At 47.2% G+C, this 25,885-nt stretch overlaps 2 long non-coding RNA genes across 2 annotated transcripts; both read right to left on the reverse strand.

The window, feature by feature from the left end:
* Nucleotides 1-298: 298 nt before the first annotated feature.
* On the reverse strand, nucleotides 299-25,128 carry LOC127483531 (uncharacterized). Its single transcript, XR_007909896.2, has 3 exons — nucleotides 24,962-25,128; nucleotides 2,417-2,638; nucleotides 299-1,830 (listed from the first exon to the last, which is right to left on the reverse strand). It is a non-coding gene; the product is annotated as an uncharacterized lncRNA (long non-coding RNA).
* On the reverse strand, nucleotides 18,659-22,279 carry LOC127483530 (uncharacterized). The gene is made up of 2 exons (XR_007909895.2): nucleotides 21,727-22,279; nucleotides 18,659-19,199 (listed from the first exon to the last, which is right to left on the reverse strand). It is a non-coding gene; the product is annotated as an uncharacterized lncRNA (long non-coding RNA).
* Nucleotides 25,129-25,885: the final 757 nt, after the last annotated feature.

Below are 25,885 nucleotides of genomic sequence, written 5' to 3' on the forward strand. Positions count from 1 at the left end.
ACGGGCAGCACTCACTGTGACCAGGCACTATTCTAAGGCTTTGATCTGCACCACAACCCTGTAACATACATACCATTATTATCATCCCCATTTTATGGGTAAGGAAACTGAGGCCAAGAGAGGTTAAATACCTCCCAAGTTCACACAGAGTCAGAACTCAAGCCCACTCATTGATTTCTCACTCAAGGTTTTTTTGTTTTTGTTTTTGTTTTTGTTTTTTTCCAAAATACGAAGCTATTGCCTGGAAATCAAAAGCTGCCAAAACACTTAGGATCCTTTCTCCTGAAGTCTGTTGGACAGATAGAAACTAAACAAAATAATCACAGAGGTACAAAAACAGGTCCATTTAACTTTATCTCAAAAACGTTTTTCTGACCACCTGCCCTGTGAGTGGAAACAGGACAATGTTGGTGCTTGGGTTTGAGTCCCCGCTCTGGTTCCTGATTCCTCCTTCCTCTAGCACAGACCTTGGGACTTCCCAGGAGCAGGTACGGCTTCGGTAGCTGGGTCCCTGACACCCCCGTGGGAGACCTGGAAGAAGCTCCTGGCTCCTGGCTTCGGCCCTTGTGGCCATCTGGGGAGTGAACCAGCAGGTGGAGGACCTTTCTCTGTCTCTCCCTCTCTCTGTCTATAACTCTACCTCTCAAATAAATAACATTTTTTTAAAAAAGTAATAGAGCAAGATGGAAGAATAAAATTAAATATTGAATATTAACCCAAGTTGTAGTAAAGGATTTTTTTTAATCTCTCATCTTTTTAAGGACTGGGCACAACACAAACATCTAACTGCTGTAAAACAAAGACTCCCGGCAAGATCTGCTCCACCAACATCAATTGTCAAGGTTAAGTCTCTCAGCTGAGCCTGTAATTAGCAACAGAAGGGGAAGAGAACTCCACTGGTTGATAATCCCATCAATGCCTGTAAAGATGCATTGGGAGGAAGCTAGTATCCACCCCATTTTAGAGATAAAGTAAGTAAGACTCACAGATTGCGTAATTTGCCTCTGAAGTAAAAAACTAGCATGTTGCACACACAGGACTTGGAACCCAGCCTTGGCCCCAGGGCCAGTGCACCCCCTGCACTGCACTCCCTCTCTCCACTAGCACCATTCCCTAGACTCATCTCCCTGGAACACCTTTACCCAAGGGTCCCATCTTGGTGAGTGACTGATGAGGATTCTGAGTAATGCTGGCCCTTCCTCCAGGCCTGGCCACTTTGCCATTCCAGAACAAACAGACGTTTGATCTACGAGGTTACTTTCTTGCCATGAAAGGATGTGTCTCCCAAGTGACCTCCTCCTTGGTAGCAGGAGAAAAAGTGTGATAAAAAGCAAAAGCCGTGTCCTTTGAAGATAATTCCTACATTGGCCAATAGATGTGATCAAGTAGCTAAAAATTCAGCTCAGGCTACAAGCAACTCCGCAGTAAAGGTATCTGTATTTAATACAACTAATAAATCAAATACGGGTGGGTGGCACCTCCTGGCCATGTTTTAGGCCAGTAATTGGTGCCCATGGATAAACAAGAACAAAAGGTACTGAGTCAGCAGAGACCAGTAGCCTCTGTTGCTCCCTCAGAGCTTCAAGGATTCTGTCCATGGTTTCTTTTTGGAAGTTTGCGGAAAGGAGAGCATTTTCCCTTAGGAAAATGCCAAGCTACTAATTTGTGACCATAAATGAGGCACATGCCCTCCCTCCAGGGATTTGCAAGGACAACCAAGAATTCAGAGGCGAAGGTATAGGAGAGGTAGACAGGGGGGAAAGTATACTGACCTGTGCATCCCACACGTGCACTTGCTATGTGTTTTCTGAGTCAGTCCTCCCAACATCCCTGTGAGACAGGTGAGAACAGCGGATCAGTTCAGGGACTACCCTCTGGGAGAACTGATGGAGAGGGGAAAACCTAGGGAATCTTGGAGAACACAGGAGTAGAACAACAAGTCCTACAAACTTTAGGCTAAGATTATTATTTAGAGAATGGGAACTTGTGTGCCTTAGGTCAGAAGAGAACAAACACCACCGGGTTGTGTATGGAAGCAGGGATGGATATTGGGCATTTCTGGAGGCTGTGGCAGAAACTTCTTGCCTGGGAGACACCTAAGCCAGCAACAGACAGCTGAGCGCAGTGAGGCCGCACAAGGGATGTTTGATCAGGCCCAGGCCCTGGCACTTAGAAGCAGTGTGGCTTTCAGCAGGCTACGACCTCTCTGACCTTCGGTGTGCTTTGTAAAATGGAGAGAGAGAGAGAGAATGTGAAGTATTTGGGCAAAGCAGTAAATGAAATGATGTATGTAGAAGGCTTGGTAAACACTAAAATTCTGCCAAGCGAGGGCGTTGTTATTGCTCCACCTTCCTGGTACTTTTTACACTCGTGTATAATACGACTCGGAGATGCAGGAAGGGACTAAACGACTTACGGGGGCTCCTTCTGACCACCAGAAGCAGATGATTCAAAACTTGGAAGTGAAGTCAAGCCGTTTCCAGGGACCATTAGCTTTATAGTTTTCAGGAAAACTTCAGCCAAAAATAAAGATCCCTTGTTCTTTCTCCTCCTCCCCTGTGGAAGTTCTCAGTGACATAGTCAGCTCCATCGCTGGCAGAGCTTGAGAGCCGGGGGACAGGTCAAGGTCAGCATCCTCCTGCCAGGAAGGAAGATGGTTCAGGTGAAGAGGGAGGGGATTAGAATACTGCCAGGGAATCATGATTTGGGGCTTCAAGAAACCAGCCTTTTCCCATACAGGCCATTTAATACCATGAGACTCCATGCCTGTCTCTTAGAAGTCAACCTAAAAACCAGAAGACTGTGGCCTCAGTTATTGTAATAGACTGATTAGTACGGGACAGAGGGCTTGAGGTCTATTTTCCTTTAGCTTACAAGTTGCATAGTAAATTCCTCTCTTAATCAATATTATAAAGAGCTTTCCCCTTCCATTAAATGGGAGATAGTATCAGTCTTTAATGATCAGTAATATACAACTTCAGTTTCATGCCCAGAATGGAATCTGTAGGAAGGGCTATGGACACCCTGCAGTACAAGCTGGGTGCTGAGCTAGGCTCAAAAATATTAAGGAACATAGAGGTACAAGACATAGAAATGGAAAGTCATACAGATACATACAGCACGATGACTTCAAAGACAAAAGAGTCTCAGTTCATATTTGTAATTTGTGTTAATAGTGAAAAGTTCCAGCTACTCCATAACTAACTCCCTATTTTCCCAGTACTCTGAAAATACTTGGTGTTGAAAATCTTTCTGGATTTTAATAGGATAATAGCACTTTGGCTTTTTTGAAAGATCTTGGGTATAATTTAATAAACTTTCCTACACAAGTCACCAAAAATCCTTCATTAGACTAATCAGGGTCAGGCATCTGGCCTAACAGTCAGGACACTCCTGTTCCACGCAGGAGTGCCTGGGTTAGACGCTGGCTCTGCTCCCGCCTTGCAGCTTCCTGCTAATGCAGACCCTGGATGGCAGCAGGGCTGGCTGCAATGTTTGTGTTCCTGCTGGCCACAAGGGAGACCTGAATTGAATCCCTACCCAGATCTATGCTTCTGTTCCCAGGCTGGGTCAGTGTGGGCATTTGGGGAGTGAGCCAGCAGATGAGAGCTAGCAAGCTCGCTCGCTCTGTGTGTGTGTGTGTGTGTGTGTGTCTTTCTGTCTCCTCTCTCTCTACCTCTCCCCCTCTCTCCTCTGTGTATCACTTTCTCTCTCTGCCATCTCTCCCCCTCTCTTTTCTCTCTCTCTCACTCTCTTCCCCCTTTCTCTCTCAAATAAATTATTTTTAAAAATTGTAAGTCTAATTAAATCACATCTGCATTTGTTAAGAAATCCCATAGATTAAAGGGTAACTTAACATCAGCCTAGTACAGGAAAAATGCTCTTGGGTGGGAGATGTTAACTCAGACCACACCAAGGCACTACCATGGGGTTTTTCCTGACCCAACTCCCAAGCACCTCACGGATCCTGCAAAATCAGAAGCTGCAGTCTCACTCACCCATACTCCCTAGTCCCGGCAGTCCTGACCGAGGACCTTCTGCTGTAAAGCACTGTGCTCTGCACGTGGTGGCAGACATTGACTTCACCCCCCACTCCCCTTCAAGGAGCTTGCTGTCAAGATGAGAAGACAGGGCCATGGTTCAAGTCACCAGTGGTGACCCAAGTTGGCCTGACCTCAACGCATCATGAGTATGATAGATGCTGAAAGATACAATTCAGAGGATGAGAGAATCACTCTGACATAGTCACTTGGACTTGCAGATGTTCTAAGAAGTCCCCGCGAGAATGTTTATTAAGCCTCTGGGATCTCTGTAGTATTTTGTCAGCTGTGGGTAAATGCACTGTTTGCAGAACTTTATTATAAAGCCAATTAACATGTCAGTGTTCGAAGGAATTTTCCATTAGCCTCTTGGCCATCCAACCTCAGTCTCAGCAACAGGAAATTTCAATGCTGTTAGGTACAGCACTGAATTTTGAACTTGAATTTCACTTTCCCAAAATTTAATATTACAGTCCTTTGCATTGTGAAGTTATTTCGACTTTTAGAAGAGTATTTCCATTTGGGGGCTATTTCACCTTCAGAGGATTTATTCATAGCAATAGTTTCCATAGCCTTCAATTGATGTGTGAAGTAAGGGAGGTCCAGAAAAGAAGTTGGAGACCACATAGGAGTCCCGAGCAGAGGCAGACCTGGGTCTCAGGGCCTTACAGCCCCATGCTGGCAGACAGACAAGTGTGTCAGCTGCAGTCTCTGTCATCACACTGGGCGGACATAATCAATGATTGTTTGCCAAGGGTCCACAGATCCTTAGAGGAAAAAGGCACCATAAATGTACAACATATTAAGCTAATTAGCATGAAGGAAATTCCTTGAAGGTGGCATTTCCATCAGAAGCTCTCTTTAGAGAGTCCCCAGACAGTAGGTGGCTCCGTAAAGGCAGGTTTCTCGCTGTGCAGAAATCATAACCGTGGCTTGGCCATGCAGCTCTCCTGCTCAGAACAGAGACCTGCCCTGCTTTGCACTCACAGGAAGTTGGGCTGTTGGCTGGACATTCATCTTAAACCTGTCCCGTTGTAAAGAAAACAAAGCTTTGACTTCAGTGACCACATGGCCAACAACACTGACTTCCAGGAGTGATGGGGACTGAGAAGGAAGGCAAGTAATGATTACTGAATGCACTTTGCACGTCTCCAACATGTAATACTCACGTGCCACATGAGGTGAGGACAATCGTACTCCTCGAACAAGTGAGGAAGCCTTGCAGAGGGTCACAGCATGCTTCTGTTCCCAAGTACGTCTGAACAAAAGACCACCCTCACATTCTCATGTCTAAGTCAGGCCAGTCTCAGGAATCAGGCTGAGAAAAAAGCTGGGCCAAGTCTTAGAGAGGAGTTTACTTCTGACCTCCTGTCTCTCCCATGGGATCTGTTACACAATGTATGGAACCTAATACAAACAGAAAGTATGGTATCTCTTGTTCAAAAATTATTAAGAATTTCAAGACAGTGACAACAGAGCATAAAGCTGAAGCCAGGGACCTTCTTAGTGCCAAGGCCTTGTACAACTGTACCGACCATATGGTCACAAAGCTGGTGCTGGTCCACGAGCTCCAAGGAAATGGACAAATGTTGAGAAGCCAAGAGTCAGGGGGCTACGGACAAACCTGAAGATACAGTCTCAAGGGCAAATGCATGGCCATGCAACGCACAAGAGCCTCACATCCCAACATGGGCCTGTCCATCACATTTGTGTGCACACACACACAGGCACATGCGCTGCCCGGGGAAACTCACAGATCAAGACTGATAAAAATTACACAGCAAGCCCCTGGGGGCAATTGTAATCCTTTTTCTAATCTCAGAAAGATTTGAAATAGCATCGCAGTGACACAGCGAATGAGAGAACATCACCCCTATTGCAGCTGTCACTTGTATCTGCAATCAGGTGAATTATAGAGATTAGCCACGTCCAAGAATTACTGCACTTTTTGCATGGTTCTGTGCATGACTCTTCTTAAGGTGGAATTGCTCAGGTTTGCATCCAGCTTCTGAAAGAGGCGTAAGGTAGCTCCTGGCTGCCACCCAGTGTTCAGAAAGCAAGCCCAGCAGAACCCGCAGAAGACCCAGTGAACTTCTCAGGCACTGGTGTGGCTGGAGCCCTCCCAAAGCTCAAGAGAACACGGCAGAGCTTGCCTAGGCTATGGTCAAGCTGATTTTAGAGGCTGCATCCTACAATCACATCAAAGACATTCAAATACAGCCACTTCCCACACTCAACACATTTACTTGTAAGGAAGAGTTGAGCTGCTTCTGAGTTGACTATCACGCTCTGTAGACATTCAGGTAAACATTTATTAATTTTGATTTTGTAGTTTTCTTTCTGAGTCATGGGTGCAAAGTAGGTATTTGTTGTTGTTGTTGTTGTTGTTGTTGTTGTTGCTTTGTGTAGAGGAGGGCTCTTCCACATTTCTCTAAGTCAGAAATGTTGGAAAATCTCCTTGACCCTGAGCTTGGTGCCTTCAGTTCCTGCTGCTGTGGATGGGCAGAAAGCAAAGGAATGCATGGAAGAACTAACAAAAGAGATTTGGATCTGACTCCCTCTGACAATCAGTGCACCACGTGAGCCTCCGTCTGCTGAATTTATCTAGAAAAGTCACCAGCAAACCACGGCCAGGATCTGACAAAAAAAGAAACTCCTGCTCAGGTGAACAATTTCTCCAAAAAGGCCTCCCAGAGGCCAACAGCCCTGGGTTGCAGCTGCTAACAGGCAGGCAGCCGATGCCAAATGGGTTTCAGGCCCTTCTTTCCCTGAATCCTCCTGGGGATGAATAGAAAAGGGATGGGATGACTTTTACTTACAGGAGAGAATAAATGCTGGAGCCCCTTGCACATCTCCTAGAGCACAGACTCGATGCACAATTATGGAGCCCCTCCCATCTGAATTGTGCCTCTGGTTAGCAGGGTGGGCCCACTCCAGGGTAGGGCACCACAGTGGCAGAACTGGAGGATGCAAAAAGAACCATGAGGACAGCCTGGACCAGGAAAGAAAGTGCCAGATTCACAGCAGAAGAGGCCACAGAGGGCATTTAAATCTATTCCCCCTGCTCTTGGGAGGACTGAGGTGGATCCATTTTGGCCACCTTGTTATTTATGGACTGATTCTCAACCCTGCACCTTCATGGATTTAGCGTTTTTATAGAGACACAAAAGGTTATATTCCGTCCACATGTCTCCCCAGTCACCCACCCACTTCTACTATCTGTTTTTCAAACTCTTTAATTTTATCCTCAATCACGTGGGCCAAGGTTATAGTTCCCCTATTAACTAACTGTTTGTGACCACATTTTACTACCAGGCTACAGAAGCCAGCCTGTATATAGGATTATGGGATCATCTGATTCAATTGGCAAAGCTTTTTTTTTTTTTTTTTTTTTTTTTTTGACAGGCAGAGTGGACAGTGAGAGAGAGAGACAGAGAGAGAAAGGTCTTCCTTTGCCGTTGGTTCACCCTCCAATGGCCGCCGCTGCAGCCGGCGCACCGCGCTGATCCGATGGCAGGAGCCAGGAGCCAGGTGCTTTTCCTGGTCTCCCATGGGGTGCAGGGCCCAAGCACCTGGGCCATCCTCCACTGCACTCCCTGGCCATAGCAGAGAGCTGGCCTGGAAGAGGGGCAACCGGGACAGAATCCGGCGCCCCGACCGGGACTAGAACCCGGTGTGCCGGAGCCGCAAGGTGGAGGATTAGCCTATTGAGCCACGGCGCCGGCTTTGGCAAAGCTTTTGTGAATAGATTCCAGCTCCATCCAGAGCTGCAGTCTTTACAAGTCTCTTTCAAGACTCTGCCTCAATACTTAATGAGGGCACTTAAAAATTCATGGAATTGAAAATGAGTTTATTTAGATGCAAAAAATTTTAAACTCCATGCATAGTTTTTTCATAATACACATCTTCCATGAACTTTTTGAAGAACACATATGGAGAAATTTCAAGAGTTTTTACACCAAAACAAACTTATCTTTAATTTATTTTATTTGAGAAGCAGAGAGACAGAGGGATAGAGAAATCTCCCATCCACTGATTCACTTCCCAATGCCTGCAACAAGAAACCAATCAAGGTCTCCCACGTGGAAGGCAGGAACCCAACCACTTGAGCCATCCCTGCTGCCTCCCAGGGTGCATGGTAGCAGGAAACTGCAATTGGGAGCAGAAACTGGATTTGAACCCAGGCACAGCAATATGGGATGCTGGTGTCCCTGAGGTGTCTTACTTGCTGCACCAAACGCCCAACTCTAAATTTATCTTCTAATTCCATTTTCCCATGAACTTTTTGAAGTACCCTCATCTTTCTTATGCAAGGAGGTTGTAGCTTTCTGAGGCAACCAGATTCCTCTAAGTGGTAGAAAGTTTGTCTGCAAGAAAGTCCTTCCTTTTACTCTCCCTTTAGGGTTTCTCCCAGGGTCAGTGTGTAGGCATTTGACTCCTCTCTGCCTCAGGACACCACTGGGAGCACTGCACAGTCTTGGGGACTCCACAGGGAACTGGCAGCAGACTATGGAGTGACAACAGTAACAACCACAAAAATCCACTGCACCCCCCCCCCAAACACCACCAAGAATTCCAGACTTATGCAAAAACAAACAAACAAAAAGAAAGAAAGAAAAAGAAAGGTTAGCTGAAGGACTCTAAGGACGACTGAGCACGGAAGATGGCGGAGAACCTGCTTTCTGCCCTTGCCCTGCCCTTGGGCCAGGGCTCAGTCCTGTTCTGACACCCGGGAACTCTTCTTTGCAGAGGTCATTCAGTGGTGCACTTAAAATATCTGAAACCAGACTCCCACAAAAAGCCTACGTGTATTCCTCCACCATGTCAAGTATGAAACTACATTGCAGTGCCATGGTTACTGGTGATTTTAATTGTCCATGGGTCTGTGGCCAAATGCCAACACCCCAGTTTTGGACTTCTGAAATCTAGAAGGAAAAAAAGCCATCCTAGTGTGAAGGAAAGGCCACAGCTGCTTTATGCTCTACACCGTCTGCATAAGCAGAGAAGATCAGCCCTGTGTGCCTGCATCAGATGGAAGCTGCTCCTCAGAGAGCAGACAGCTGCTTTGCGGATTTTACTCATTTACCCGTCCATTCAAAACCACGTGACTGTGGGCCGAGGAGAGGAGCTGCAGGGCTTGGTGCTAAGTGCTGGAGATACAGGGAAGGACAAAGCAAACACAGACTCCTGGCAAGGTAAGGAGAAGGGAAACAGTGCAACAAGTGACAATGATCTGGAAGCCATGCTTAGCAAGCTGTGGCTCTTCCTGTGGAGGGTGTCTCAGTCCACTTGTGATGATTCCCTCTTCCAGCTTTAACGGTGGCCTAAGAAGGGTTCTCCCTGAACCAAGAGCTCTCCCACACCCCTTACTCCTACCCTGCGCATAGCAGGGCCTGACTGTGGGCAGTGGTTTTGTGGGCCTGAGAATTGAGTTGGTTGGGGGCCGACGCTGTGGTACAGCAGGTTAATCCTCCATCTGTGGCGCTGGCAACCCATATAGGCGCTGGCTCTAGTCCTCTATGTGGGTGGCAGGGGCCCAGATACGTGGGCCATCTTCCACTTGCCTTCCTAGGCACATCAGCAGGGAGCTGGATGGGAAGCAGAGAAGTTAGGACTCACACTGGTGCTCTGATTTGGGATGCTGGCATTGCAAGCGTCAGCTTAGGTCACTGTATCACAATACCAGCCTGGCTTAATACTTTTATAACATATTATTTGTTGAGTTTTGATTACACAGTGAATTCTTTCCTTCCTTGTCTCTTTGTAGTGAAATCTATCAGTCTTTTTATCATGCCTGCCTTAGGTTGCATGCTCAGTATCATGGCCACAAGATATTGTGGGCCTTGCCTATCCTAATATATAATATTCTCTAGTAGGGTTATCAGGCCCTCTTGATTATTTTGCCTAACATGTATGTGAGCGCCAATTGCCTAAAGGATCCTATTAAGGCAACCACTTGAAACACGAAGGTGCAATTCCCTGAGGGTTGGCAACAGGCTCCAAACAGCAAGCATAGCGTGTTGTCGAGTCCAAAGTCTTCATGACAAGTCTCTAACTGGGGTCCTGAGTGACATCCTAATTCACTGTGCTTTTTAAACAGAAAGGATCACCTCTTTCCACTTGATTGAAAAAAATATGGCTCAGCACCTGCTTTTCATGGTGGAGCAGTTTCATTTATTTCTGTGTTACTTATTTCCTCTGATCACTGGATCCCTGAGGTGGAGGCAGAGATTTTTTGAGATGGGGTCCAGGCCCATGGAATTCTTGGTTTCAGCTGTGCTGCTCAAGGATAAAGCCAAGGGAATAGGATGATGAAAGACTTAAGAAAACAGAACTTAAAGAAGTTACTGCAAAAGACCCATGGATATTGTCCACCGCCCAGGGGAGATATTGCCTTGGTTGTTTGTTTGTTTGTTTTTGACAGGTAGAGTTATAGACAGTGAGAGAGAGAGAGACAGAGAGAAAGGTCTTCCTTCTGTTGGTTCACTCCCCAAGTGGCCGCAATGGCCGGAGCTGCGCCGATCTGAAGCCAGCAGCCAGGTGCTTCTTTCTGGTCTCCCATGCAGGCACAGGGACCCAAGCACTTGGGCCATCCTCCACTGCCCTCCCGGGCCACAGCAGAGAGCTGGACTGGAAGAGGAGCAACCGGGACTAGAACTGGTGCCCATATGGGATGCTGGTGCCGCAGGTGGAGGATTAACCAAGTGAGCCATGGCACCGGCCCTGATACTGTCTTGTTCTGACCTCACCTGCAAGGTAGCTGTGGACTCCCTCCCCAGGTGCTTCCTGGTGAGCTTGGGCCTGTGCTAGAACACCGGTAAAGCCAGGCTGGCGGGAAGGAGGATCTGCCTACCAGACTCCGTTGTACTTCAAAACAGTGAAAAACTGATGAAAGTAGCGAAGAGCTGAGTCCCAGAGCTTCTCCTTGAATACAGGGACCACATGCTAAACAGCTCCCTCCTTGCCTAATCTGCAAATGCCAGAGCACAGAATCCATGGAGAACAAAGCCTCATTGCTAAGAACAGCTCTCACTACAGTAGGGAAGGAGGTCACGTTTGCCTTTCAGTCTGTTTGTTCAACAAGTGGTTCCTGGGGCCCATATCCACACCTTTGCTGTCACAGTTTCCTCTGCCTGCCTGCCCGCCTCTGCTCCCACCCCACAAATTCATCATTTTCAAGGTTCAACACCTGCCTCCAATTTAAAGCCTGCCATCGGATCAGCGCGGTGCGCCGGCCGCAGCACACCAGCCGCGGCGGCCATTGGAGGGTGAACCAACGGCAAAGGAAGACCTTTCTCTCTGTCTCTCTCTCTCACTGTCCACTCTGCCTGTCAAAAAATAAATAAATAAATAAATAAATAAAATAAAGCCTTGCTCAACATATTTCCAACCCTCCTCTCTCTCCTTCCTCTACCTTCCCTCAACCCCACCTACCCACCAGTATCACACAATGGCTTTGGAACCCAATGGACTTGGATTTAAACCAATTCTTCCACCTAATTCCTTGGTACATTTGGCACTGTCAGGGCATAGACTTAACAGTTCTGAGCCACAGCCTTTTCATCTGGAAGATGAAAAGATAACAACCCACATAAAAGTGTTGCATGTTGTTTTGTGGTTAAACTGAAATAATGCAGAAGACAAGCAAGAAAAGGCTTCTGGTTTCCGTGTGTATTTACTAAATGGTTAAAATCATAATGCAACACAATATCACGATCATTCAGTTAAAGAAAGGAGAGATCTTGCCAACCTGGAGTGGTCAGGAAATGGTCACCGAAGAGGGAGCAGTATACCTTTCAACGTAGGGGTCAAAGTCCATCAGGTCTGACTGCGGGAACTCTGAGCCCAGGGAAAAGGAAGGAAAATCAGGTGGTGTTCAAGGCAAAGACAACTGCAAGCCCTAGCAGAACTGTTAACAAAATAGGGGTTTTTTATTTAATTTTAAAATTTCTAAACCAAAGATCTCCAAGCCTGAACTGACAATGATAGAATCATCTTTGAAAAATCCACGTGATGACCTCATAGTGCTGTTTAGAGGATATTTATTTGCAGGCAAAGGTGGTGGTGCAATCAGCCATATTGAAAAGAATAGCCTTAATCCTGGAGCCTACAGTATTGACCCGAATTGCATCTTGAGTGGACATGAGAAAGGTGGTGGGGACATCAAAGTAGACATGTTCTCAGCGGCCTGGCGTATGAAGGGACCTTTAAAAGAGGCAGAAACCTTGGAGAGTGATCCCCTTTTGACTTACCGGGATGGACAGCCCAGGAGGGATTAGAATCAGGGGAATGGGGGTTAAGCAAAGGTTGGTACCCAGGATAAACTGTGGGATTAAATAAGATCACAGAAATTGTGTGAATAGATGAAATCTCCAACGTGTAGAAATAAGACGAATCGTAGAACCTTAAGTAATATCTACGCTTTGGGTTACAGGCATAGGAAGTAAGACAAGATAAAACGATATAATATCTGCATATCATATTTATCCTTTATCTGCTATTTTCCCTATGGTTCTCTTCATTTATTTAAATCACTAACATTCTTTTTTGTAAAGATTTACTTTATTTGAAAGGTAGAGTTACAGAAAGAAGCAGAGACAGAGAGAGAAGTCTTCCATCTGCTAGTTCACTCCCCAAATGGCTACAACGACAGAGACTGGGCCAGGACAAAGCCAGGAGCTTCTTCTGGGTCTCCCAAGCACTTGGGCCATCCTCTGCTGCTTTCCCAGGTGCAATAGCAAGGAGCTGGATCAGAAGTGGAGCTGCCAAGACTTGAACTGGTATCCACAGGGGATGCTGACACTGCAGGCTGCGGCTTTAACCGGCTGCACCACAGTGCTGGCCCCATCACTGTCATTCTTATGAAACCTGATGCAAGGGGCTGGCATTGTGATGCACTGGGGTAAGCCTCTGACTGATGTCAGCATCTCACATGGAGGCCAGTTCCTGTCCCATGTGCTCAACTTCCAATCCAGTTCCCTGCTAATGTGCCTGGGAAAACAATGGAGGATGGCTCAAGTGCTTGGATCCCTGTACCCACATGAGAGATCCAGAAGAAGTTCCTGGCTCCTGGCTTCAGCCTGGCACAGCCATGGCTGTTGCAGCCATTTGGAGAGTGAATGAGCAGATGGAAAATCTCTCTGTGTCTGCCTCTCTGTCTCTCTGTCTCTCTCTCTCTCTCTGTAACTTTGCCTTTCAAATAAATAAATAAATCTGGAAAAAAAAAAACCCACAAATCTCACATGAGCAGTTACTAATAGCCTGAATTTATTGGGCATGTATGAGATGTCAAACATGCTAAGCACTTTATGTTTTTCATTTTTTACTATAACCACATGATACACATATACCAGGTATACCAATCATACCCATTTTACAGATAAGAATCCTGATTCAGGGAGGCTAAATGCTTTACCAGGGTTTAACATGTAATAAATAAGTCCAGATTTCTGGGTCCAAATGGCAAACTCCGACTTTCTTGTCACATTGCCTTTAACTAATCCTCAGTATATTTGGGGTAAGATGCAAAAATCTGTTTTTGTTTTTGTTTTAAGATCCATAAGTGATCCTGGGAGCACCCACTGGAGAATCTTGCTGTGTACAGCAGAGGTTAGCAGCAAATCCAGCCTCTTCACTGACAACATGTGTGCCTTCAGACTAATCACTAATCACCCTTGGGGCTCAGTAACCTTGTCTTCAGAATGGAGATAGCCTTTACCTTTCAAGATTGAGGTTGAATGAGGAAGGCACGGGTAAATCACATCGGTGCTACTGTCACCACCATCGTTGTTGCTGTTGTTAGCAGGCACTCGCCCACCTCCCCTGACGCCTCCTCCTCTCCCAGGATCTGTACTCAGTTTCTCTCCAGGAGTCCACCTTCTCTAGCAGCTTTCAGCAGTGGTGTTCCTTATCCCAAGAGAAGCTGCATTTTACAGGGAGGGACTTACTGACTGTGGAGTGACAAAGATATTTGAATATTTGTGGAGAGACAACCTTGACCTGTTCTGACCCGGCTGGGTATGGCTGCAGCTGCTGGATGGGACAGGACTGAGCTCTCATTCCACTTTGCTCTGGTCTGCTCTCAGGACAATGCCCCTGCCCTGATTTCTGGTCCCTGGGGAGGTGAGTGAACGTGGCCTGTTGACTTCTCAGCTCCCACAGGAGCTGCCAGCTGAGCAGACCTTTTCCCGTGACAGCCAGCGTCTTCACTGCCCCCTCCAGCACCCATGTGTTGGTTTGTTCCCATCTGGGGTGTTGTCCCATGAACAAAGCAAAAACTTCCCGTCAGCACACTGCCTCCCAAGTCCTTCCCCTTGGAGGGTACCGTATGTGCACCTGCCAAGCCTCACTCGCTGTCCTACTTCCAAGACAGAAAAGCATATGGGCTGCTATTATTTGCCAAAACTCATCAGAGAGCAGAACACAGTTCTCATAGAAATGGCACCGTACCTGCTTCCCTTTCCTTGCTGACAACAAACACGAAGCTTGGGCTTAGGGAGCTCTCTCCTGATGGAAATATTTTTCATTCAAATCCAGCCCCTTGCTCTGTGATTTCTCACTGGCTCAAAACCCCTGATCATCAAGGGAGAAGACTATAAATAACTGAAATTATTATTCTGTTGACAGTTGTATTTTATACACAGTAATTTCTAAATATTTCCACTGAAATCCATTTATAATTTTAGAACATTCCTTACAAAAGGTGGAAAGGAACCCTTCCTCTTTTTTCTAGTTTAATTACTCACTGAATGAAATCTAAAAGTATTTAATTATTAGATTTATGCCTCAAGATAAGTTCAATAGTAATTACAGGATGTCTTTTTTTATTCTGATTCCAAATAATTAAATCGCAAACACACTGGATCATCATGATTATAATTAGAATAAAGGTGTCTTGTATTTGACACCAAAGCTTGGCTTTTTGTTTAACCTTGTTTTACACCTCATCAAAGGGGAATGCTTTGGAAAGAAATCGGTTTCAATGGCTCTAATGCAGCTTTAAAACAAAAATTTTAAAAATAATTGTCTGCAGGGAGGTTTCTCCATCGCAATATTGGCGAGAAGTGAGCCCCGAGCTTTCAGCTTGCCTGAGGTTCCCAGGTGTGCTGCCTGTTCAATTGCCATTTGTCATCCTCGGACACAGACAGAACTCAGAAACCGAGCAGAAGGGTGAGGACGCTGCACCAAGAATATCAAGACCATTAAGGCAGAGGACACGTGAAACAAACAACCCATCTCCTCCCAGTCCCAGGCTGCCGGTTCACTTGGGGGTACCTTCTACCAAGCTCCCCTAGATGAGTCAAGAATGAATGAAGGCTGTCTGGGGTAGGTTACAGGCCGTGGAGGAAACCACAGAGAGATTAGAAAAACTAAAGCAAAATGCCCACTATCAGGCCTCTAACTGAAGTCGGAAGGTATTTAATGACTGGGGGGCTGATAACTTTAAGTGGGAAAAAAACGCTTGAGAGGAACGGCTCCAACTTAGCTCCCCATCCTGTAGGCGTTATCTGCCCAGGCTTGAGGATCGGGGAAGTGGTAAGGGTGGAGCTTTGTGGTTTTAAGGAGGAGCTGCAGGGTGGGGGTTCAAGAAGGAGAGGAGACACACATTTAATAAATAAATAAATTAGCAAGCAAGCAAGCCAAACTCTCACGGCTTCCCCTACCACGCAGACAGAGGAGAGCACTTGCTTATTGGAAAGCATTGGGAGGCCAGGCAGGTAAGAGTCTGGGAGGCGGGAAGCAAGAAAGCTATAAAGAGAAGGCCAGAGAGCAATCATCATACTTAGAAAAATGTCACATGGAAGCCTCAGCTGCCGGCGTCTGGCGGGAAAGCAGTTCCAGACAATAGCCAGGGGAGCAAGTTGAGTCTTGTGTTCATTCCTGTGGTTAAAACAAGTCTGTGCGACCACAAGGAAAATTCCATTCGCTTCAGACCTTACCTCGCTGCTTTCCTGAGCTGCAGACAGTTTTTGTTGAAAGGCAGAGCACAAAGGCCCGTGGCCCTCCCACCTCCACCCTTCCCTTGCGGCGGCAACCTCACATCTTGAAAATTACCTCCTCTCCTTTGAGGGGGTCTGGCTACCGGGTTGACCAAAGCAGAAAGAAGAAAGCAGGTTCAGGAAGGGGACAAACGCCCTCCATATCCTCCCCACCTGCCAAACACAGCGGCATTCATTTTCCCAACCTTGAGAACCCTGGATGTCAAAGGAAACGATCCACTTAATCCAACAAAGGTTTCCTGAACACCTACTGTGTTTTAGGCTCCACACGCTAGGAGTGTACCGAGGACAACCAAGAAGAAACTATTCTAAAGGACACCCAAGTCACAAGGCACAAGAAATGGGAGGCGTCACGTGCTACTGTTTGACAGATCCTGGCAGTGTAGTACAGTGACCCCCGAGTGTGGCCCTTTCCTTCCCTTGGGGGCAGTTCTCATGAGTCCGGCTGACATGGGGCTGCCTGCTGCACTCAGTCCAGCCTTGGGTCACTCTGCTCCGGAAACTTCGCTCGCGTTAAAAGAAGGAGATTATCAGTGATTGTCTTGGGTGCAGGGAAAGATGGAAAACAAGCTCTCTTGCTTAAACAACCCCTTTGACTCCTAATTCAGGGTGGTCTGATGCACACACCCAGGAGAGGAGGGGATCCACCTGGGCAGCACAGCATGGTAGTCTCCCCAGTGAGGAAAAAACAGTATCAATAAGCTAATGTCAAGAGGCAAGTTTGGAAGACAATGGCACTTAATGCAGATTCCAACTTCTTTACAGTCAAACTTGGAAAGATCCAAGACTGGACAGGTTTTCTGTGCTCGTCTACAAAAGCTCTGAGTGGGGGCTGACGGTGGTGAAGCAGGTACAGCTGCCACCTGCAGTACCGGTATCCCTTATGGGCACAGGCTCAAGTCCCGGCTCCTCTGATTCTGATCCAGCTCCCTGCTAGTGTGCTCAGAAGCTCCTAGGACCAGAAGAAACTCCTGGCTTCTGGCTTCTGATTGGTGCAGCTCCAGCTGTTGCAGCCATTTGAGGAGTGAACCAACAAATGGAAGACATCTCTCTCTCTCTCTCTCTCTCTCTCTGTCTCTGCCCCCTGCCTCTCTCTGTAACTCTGCCTTTCAAATAAATAATCTTTAAAAAAAAGAAGAAGCTTGGAGTGAACCCCAATAGGAGTTTAGTAATATATAAAGACAGCTACAAAACCAATCAGTGTCTTCGGAGAGCTTACAGCAGGAATGTGTTGCTAAGTTTTTTTTGTTGTTTTTGTTTGTTTGTTTCTTTGTTTGTTTTGACAGGCAGAGTGGACAGTGAGACAGAGAGAGACAGAGAGAAAGGTCTTCCTTTGCCGTTGGTTCATCCTCCAATGGCCGGCGCAGCCGGCGCGCTGCAGCCAGCGCACCGCGCTGATCCGATGGCAGGAGCCAGGCACTCATCCTGGTCTCCCATGGGGTGCAGGGCCCAAGCACTTGGGCCATCCTCCACTGCACTCCCTGGCCACAGCAGAGAGCTGGCCTGGAAGAGGGGCAACCGGGACAGAATCCAGCGCCCCGACCGGGACTAGAACCCGGTGTGCCAGTGCCGCAAGGCGGAGGATTAGCCTAGTGAGCCACGGCGCCGGCCAGCTAAGTTTTAACAACCAATTCTCAAAGGGGAAAAAAAAGCTCTGCTCCCTAATTTTTGCTTATTTCCATGTAAATATTCCCTCAATGAATGATGTCAAGATGCCAACCAGCAGTGAGTTCCTACTGGGTGGTCTGAGCTGGTTCCGGGAGACCAACAGCTTACAGTCAAATCCACAGATACAGAAAAATCCAGGAACCCAGGCCTTCTGCCGATCCAGGAACTGCTTGGCATCAGATAGAAGATCTTTAACCAAGACTCACAGGAGTCTACTTTAGTTGTAACGGGAAAAGAGCCTGAACCACTAAGTGGACAGCAATATCTCACTGTGTGCCTTCTGGTTCCTCAGAGGCACAAGGAGCCACGCAAGCATCAGCAAAGAAAATCAAGACCACCTCCATCCCACCCTTAGAGAAAGGGGAAACTGAGGCAGGCGAGAGTGGAGTGACTTAGTCTCTGCTTTCAACATACCATTTTTGTGGATGGTTTCAGTTTTCTCACCATTAGGCTAGGGCTCTGAGCAGGAACCTTGCAAATAAATAAGATGATAATATATTTTAAAAAAATCTATCAGGATTCTCTGGGGCCCTCCAAGCACCCGTAGAGGACAAGTGGCTGATGGACAGTAGATGAAGGAACAGCCAGCAAGAAGGAACAGACTGCTGGCTTGTGTCCCAGACACAAACTTTCCTGCAGAACAGAAACAACCCTGCAAGTCTGCCAGGCTCTGGCTGCCTGAGCCTCTGAACTGGCGAGGAATAAGCTCTGTGGAAGAGGGGAAAAATACATTCCCAAGCGAAGAACCCCAGCAGTAATTTTCTGGGTGGGAGAACTACTGTGGCGTCTCTTGGGCAAATGGAATGGGATGGCAGGCTTTGGCGCGGAGGGAGCTCCAGCGCCTTCCTGCCTGTAATTCATGATCCCTGAGACAATTATGAGCGCTGAAAAGGCGTAAGTCAAAGGAACATCGAGTAAAGTTAGATTTAGGAAAATAACACATTACATTTAAATATCCATATATATTTAATCTGTGTTTAATAATGCAAGGAATGCATTAGTCAAGGCTTAGGCAGATTACACAGTGACGTTAGTTACAGAGCAGCCTGGCCCTCTGAAGCTCCCCAGCCTTGGCGCCACAGAAATGAAAACTTGTGGAGAAATGCAGCGTGTCATTGCAAACCCGGGGCACTGCAGAATGCAAAGGCGGGACTGCAGAGGTCATCACAAAGTCAGGCTGGCTGCGGAGGATGGAACAGAGGGCGGACGGGATGGAGGAAAAGGCCCATCCTCTGTACTGACTTCCTCCACTTGCCTGGCCACCAGGCAGAGCTGTGGTGGGTGTGACATGCTGGAGGGACAGAGGGACCGCAGTTGCTCTCGCAGCTGTTGTCACATCTCAGACCTTCTCTGCTGTCCTTGGACTTCCATTCCAGATCACCAGATGGAGAATGGCTCCCCAGGCCTCTGGGGGTGTCAGGACGCGTCCTCTGGGGGGCAGCGCCCAGGCTCCATCTGGCAGGGAGGACCAGGTGAGTGTGCTCACCAAAAGCTGGAAAGAGACCAGTGGGGACAACGCACAGAGAGAAGAAGTGAGAGGCTGGACTGACCGAGGCACAGAAGAAATCCTCCTGCTTGCTGTGACTATCACCCAGTACAACCATCAGAAAGCCCCAAGCACCCCGAGCTTGTCACAGCCCCCTTGCTGCACCAGAACAATTCATTTTCCAGACTCTAGGGTCCCACTCCATGTTCTAAGTCACTCTCACCCGCAAGCAAGCAAGGTGGTCTCAGGAAAAAGGGAAGCAGGAGAGCATCTCTGACCCAGCTTACGACTTTTTTTTTTTTTTTTTTTTTTTTTTGGACAGGCAGAGTGGACAGTGAGAGAGAGAGACAGAGAGAAAGGTCTTCCTTTGCCGTTGGTTCACCCTCCAATGGCCGCCGCGGCCGGCGTGCTGCGGCCGGCGCACCGCGCTGATCCGATGGCAGGAGCCAGGAGCCAGGTGCTTTTCCTGGTCTCCCATGGGGTGCAGGGCCCAAGCACCTGGGCCATCCTCCACTGCACTCCCTGGCCACAGCAGAGAGCTGGCCTGGAAGAGGGGCAACCGGGACAGAATCCGGCGCCCCGACCGGGACTAGAACCCGGTGTGCCAGTGCCGCAAGGCGGAGGATTAGCCTAGTGAGCCGCGGCGCCAGCCAGCTTACGACTTTTTTTAAAAAAGATTTTTTTTTTTTTAATTTGAGAGGCAGAGTTACAAAGAAGAAGAGAGAGAGAGAAAGATCTTCCATCCTCTGGTTTACTCCCCAAATGGCCACAATGGCGCAGCTGCATGGATAAAAAGCCAGGAGCCAAGAGCTTTTTCCGAGTCTTCCACGTGGGTGCAGGGGCCCAAGGACTTGAGCCATCTTCCACTGCTTTCTCAGGCCATAAGCAGAGAGCTGGATCATAAGAGGCACAGCTGAGACATGAGACATCCCATCCATTTTGGATGCTGGAGCCCCAGGCAGAGGCTTAATCTACTATGCCACAGTGCCAGCCCCAGGCTTATGACTTTACAGACAAGAAGCAAGGCTCAGAGGTGCAAATCAGCTGCGCCAAGGTTAACCAACTAGTAACTGGACAGCAAGGATGAAAGCCAAAGTCTCTCACTGCGGGGATCTGTCCCCATACAACACTGGGTCAGGGCTGGGCTAGGCCAAAGCCAGGAATCTGGAACTCCATTCTGGTCACCCATGTGTGTGTCAGGGCCCTGAATTGGGCCATCTTCCACTGTTGGGCCATCTTCCACTGTTTTCCCTGGTTCATTACCCTGGAGCTGGACTGGAAGTGGAGCAACCGAGACTCAATCTAGTACTGAGATGGGACATGAGCCTTGCAGGTGACTGCTTAATCTGTTGCAATACAACACCAGCACCCAGCACCGGCAACCCAATACTTCCCTTTCTCTTAAGCACTGTATCTGTTTCGGTGGCCCATAGTAAGAGGAGGGCAAACAGGTACACAGGGTCTTCAAAAGGTTCGTGGAAAATTCATATTATGAAAAACTATCCACAGATAGCAAAATATTTAAACCAAAGTAAAATTCCCTTTTCATTCCATTTTCCACAAACTTTTTAAACTATTCCTATAATAAAATGCCAGATACTGTGCTAAGACCTTGAATATATATTATCTCCAAAAGATGATATACTAACCCAACCAATAAAAGTTTACAGTCCGCAGGCATTGTGGCGCAGTGAGTTAAGCTGCTGCTTGGGGCACCTCCATCCTGTATCAGAGTACCTGAGATGCCTTCCTGCCTCTGCTTCCCATTCAGCTTCCTGCTGATGCACATGGGAGGTATCAGGTGATGGCCCAAGAAGTACAGATCCTGCCATGGAGACCCTGATGGAGGTCCTGGCTCCTAGCTTTGGCCTGGCCCACTCCCAGCTGTTGGGGTCATTTGGTGAGTGAACTAGCAGAAGAACGATATTCTCTCTCTCTCTCTCTCTCTCTCTCTCTCTCTCTCTCATAAATAAATATAACATAAAAATAATTAAGAAAGCAGTTTGCAGTTGAAGGAGGGACATTCAGCCTAGCAGCTGCCTGCATCCTGCATCAGAGTGCCAAGGTTCCGCTCTCAGCTCCAGCTGCTGACTCCAGCTTCCTGACAATTCAAACCCTGGGAAAGAGCACTGAAGGCTCACGTAATTGGATCCCTGCCACCCAGGCAGGAAACCCAGGATGAATCCCTGGCTCCCAGCTCCAGCCTGGTCTAGTCTCTGCCCTTGCGGACATTCAGGAGGTAAATCAGTAGATAGAAGCTTTCTGCATATCTGCCTGTGTTTCTTTCTTTCTCTGTTTCTTTATCTCTGTCTCTCTGGGGTGTGTGTGTGTGTCTGTGTCTATCTTTCTGCCTCTCAAAGAAACAAACAAAATTTAAATTTTTTTAAGGTTAAAGTTTTTTTTTTTTTAGGTTAAAGTTTTTTTAAAGTTAAAACCTAAAAGGAAGCTGGTTCTAATCTTAGCTCTACCACCTGTCAACTGCCTATTATGGGATGGGCACGCCTTTCCCCAGGTGTCCTTCTACCCCTTTCACCTGCAGATTCCCTGTACTTCATCCATAGAGGTCACAGAATAATGGGTGCCAGTCCAGTCCAAAGCGCAAATGAAGAGGTGAGGACAAGAAAGGGAGGTGAGGGCAGTAACAGACGTGCCTCTCACTGATGCCTGGAGGAGGCAGAATTGTGCTGAAGTTCCAGACATGACTCAATAAAGGTGGTGAAATTCTGTTGCTGTACCCTGCAACTGTTCATCATCCTTACTCCATTCCATATGAGACTCAAAACATTCCACACTGTTCCAACAACAGAAGGCCACCGACTCTCTCCCCACACCATCTCAAGCTTCCTTTTAAGACTCCTTAAAGCTTCCCATGATCTGAGTGCTCTTAACCCCACACAGGTTCCTCCCTTAGAGGCAAAGCCAAATTAGCTCCATCTCTTCAAGTTAAGCACAGCTATGAGAAGCATGCTCATTCTAGCGTTTGGAACTTGGAAAAAAAAAACATGCATGGTGACTCATCAGTCATTTCGAGCCAAGTATTTTGAATTTGCTCAGAACAGGAAAATGGCCAGGGGGTGGGATGGGAAGGAGAGGGGAGGACTCACCTAGATGATGGTTAAAAATGATCCAATCTGTTCCAAAAAGGTGAGTCCAGGGGAGACTCTCAAAGCATATGCTCCTGTTCTTGTTGCTTCACTGCCAGGAGCCTCCTAAATCACTGTGAAGTGGCTGCTTTCCCCTGCCTCAATTGTGGATTACCGGGCATTAATAAATAATGGGAGGTTGTAGGACCAAAAGGCGGGAAAACCCAAAGGGAAGCTGATGGAGAGGCATAATTTAGCAAGTAAATGAAAGAAGCTATTAAATCATGGTTAAATTATGCTGGCACTGAGAAAAAAGAAAAGATTTCCTGCTGCAAAATACTTTCCATAAAATATTGAAATTTCTCTCCTGGCTGACAAAGGCATCTCCCAATCATACAGACGGGAGTCTTTAGACTCCCATTAGGCTCTGAGCTTGGGCAGGGGCCTTGCAGATGGGAAGTGTAAGGTGATCCTCAGCGTATCCCTTCCGTAGGACGTGTCTGTAGTCACCTGTTCTCTGATCCAGCTATTGCCAACAGCCTCAGTAGCCAGTTTACCCATTCTATGCCTACTCCTCCATGACTCCCTGGGGCACACTCTGGGGCTTGCATCTTAGAGAAGAGGAAGTTGAGGTGTGCAAAGTAGTGACTCAGAAATAACCCTCTGACTGTATGTACAGCTTTATGCTTTTTCAAGAACCATCACATTCTGGCATTTACTATAAGCCACCAGGTAAGAACTGAACTCTTTAGTGGAAGCTATACCGTATTCATCTTTGTCCCCTTAACCTAGTGCACATTTAATAACTATTGAATCAAATGGATGAATGAACAAATGAAAGGATGGGTGGGTGGATGGGCAGATGGATGAATGACTGAGTGGATGGGTGGAGAGATAGATGGATAAATGAATTAATCCTCAGCTTACAGCTGAGAGGCTCAGAGAGGTTAAGTGACTTGCCCAAGATGGAACTACATAGTGTCACAGCTATAACCAGTAGCCAAGTTTTCAGAATCTCAGCCTGCACTCTTTCAACACAACATACTGCTTCTCTTCAAGGTCATACAGTAAACTAAATTGGATCCCATATCCAAGATCCCTGCAAATCCACACAAGCAAAAAGCAGGTACATTTTCCCCTGTTGGGTGTGTTTCTGCTTTGACATAGACCACTGTCAAGCATTTGAAGGACTTTGAGGATCTCTGCATCTGAAGGAAGTTTCTGGAATCGCCTGGCAGACGATCTCTACAGAAGCCAGGACTCTTCACAATGAGGCTCTCCCTCTCCTTGTTTCCAGGGATGTTTGCTTTGGTCTTGGCAGAAAAATTTGCTGCCGCTCAATTTCTCAGACATGCTCGGGCCCCAAGCCCCACTGGGAGACGCATGTGTACCAACACGCCAGGGGAATAAAGTCACAGCAGAGTAGATTTGTTTGGACAGGTAGGCTTAGCGGTCTGACAGGGCGTGCAAGACATCCACCCTACCCTGCATTTTAAGAGGGAGTTACTTGGCAAACACATTGTGTAGTTAAGGGACAAGTTCATCCAGGACTCTGAATGGCTAGAGGTACAGAGGTTGGCTGGCACATCTGTCAGGCCGTGGATGGGCCTCTGAACCTCTTTACAGGCAGCAGCATCTCAACCAAACTAGACTCACTTAGAAGAATCTTCAGACCAGAAAAGACTATGAGAAGCTCAATTTAGGGGCCTGAATTTACTAGCAGGAAGAATGGCACAGCAGGAAGAGACCCTGCGCCCTGGGCTTTGGAATCAGAAAGAATTTACAACTTGCTACCTGAATAACTTTCAACATGTTATTTAATCTCTTTGGGGCTCACTTTCTTCCTCCCTTGAATGGGAATATTTGAACCCACTGGATCAATCAGTATTCTGTGCAGCTACAATTAACTGAAACCCTGAAACTCCAAGTGATTTATATAAGTTGTTAAGGAGAGTGAAATTACTCTGTGTCTAGGCAGTTCTGGACTCTTATGGCGGCTGCACAAATCAGCAGGGATCTAGGCTCCTTTGTCCTGGATGTTGCTTCTTTCTCCAACACACATGAGTACTTATGCCACAGGGCTCAAGACGACTGCAAGCTTCATACATTGTCCAGATTCCAGGAGGGCAGGGAAAGGAGTTGTACCGTTCCCTTTTTAGATATACTTCTCAAGAGTTCTACCTAAACCTTTCTCCTTATCTTCTACTGGCTAGAAGTGAGTCACCCGACCACACCTCTACACAAGGGGGGCCAGCTGATTTTGTTTTTATCGCTAGTGGCCATGTGCCCAGCTAAAACTCAGAGTTTCCATTTCTTATTAAAAGGGAGGGTTGAGTAGAGGAAAATAATTAGTCTGTCCCGTCTAATTTACAAGATGAATTAAGATGATGAGTGTGAATCATCTACTGCAGAGCCTGGCATCTCGTTTAGTACCCAGTAGGGTAGGTAGTCCTTACATAGTTCAGTAAAGAATAAGAACCCCCATGGTTAAGACTGACGTACCCCCACCCAGGAAGAGATTTTTGTGAGAAATCTTGGCAACATCCAACACTTGACTTCATTCCCAGGATGCAGTGTGATCCCATCAGATTCTTCACTGAGATCAAAGTGAAGGTCCCAAAGAAGTCAAATAGTGAACTTGGAGAGGGCTCAGAGGAGAGAAAGAAAGATGCACAAAGCACTCACAGGACCCAGGAGGGAGAGACTGGAGGGCTTGGAGAGTTTCAACTACAAGCCAGGGTCTTCACAGCTGGGAAAGTCCATTTCTCAGTGCTGGCTGCCAAGCTGTGCTTTCCTCCACTGATGGCAAAAGCAGAGAAAACCGATATGAAGCCAGGTGAGAGAGAGGTGACATGGGGTGTTCTCATATAAAGAGATTTTCACACAGGGAAAAGAGATAAGTAGGTGTGGGAGGGGTGCTGCCAATTTAAGGAGGAGCTGTTTTATAGGCACCTAGTGGTGTTTCATAAGTGATAGAAGAAATCGTAATCTTTCTGGAGGAATAGAATGAATAGAATATGAACAGAAAGACTATTAGTCAATTAGTCATGGTTCTCCCCAGAAACACAACCAAGAGTAGAGAACTATTTATTGTAAGGAGCTGGCTCATGCAGTACTGAGGCTTCCACATCGCAGGGCAGGACATCACACCGGAGAGTGTGGGAAGAGTTCCTGCTGCAGTTGGAGGGGAAGGAGCCTGCTGCTTGGAGAGCTCTCTCCTGTGGGGGGCTGGGGGGCATCTTTTCTGACGGTTTTCACTGTGTTGGCTGAGGCCCACTCACATTATGGAGGGCAATCTGCTTTCCTCATGGCCTACGGATTTACTTGTTAACCCCATCATTCAAATACCTCCCAGGGAGCCAGCCTTGAGCCCAGCAGTTAGGATGCCTGCATCTCACAGTCTAGAGCCCTGGTTTGACACCTGCTTTCTGCTCCTGACTCCAACTTGCTGTCAGTGCAGACCCTGACAGGCTGTCATGATGGCTCAAGTAATTGGGCTCCTGGTGCCCACATGAGAGAGACCTGGATTGAGTGCAGGGGTCCTGACTACAACCCTAGCCTTACCCCAGTCATTGTGGACATTTAGGGCATGAACCACCAGATAGGAGC

The sequence above is a fragment of the Oryctolagus cuniculus genome, chromosome 13 (genome assembly GCF_964237555.1).
Source record: "Oryctolagus cuniculus chromosome 13, mOryCun1.1, whole genome shotgun sequence".
Taxonomy (NCBI): Eukaryota; Metazoa; Chordata; class Mammalia; order Lagomorpha; family Leporidae; genus Oryctolagus; species Oryctolagus cuniculus.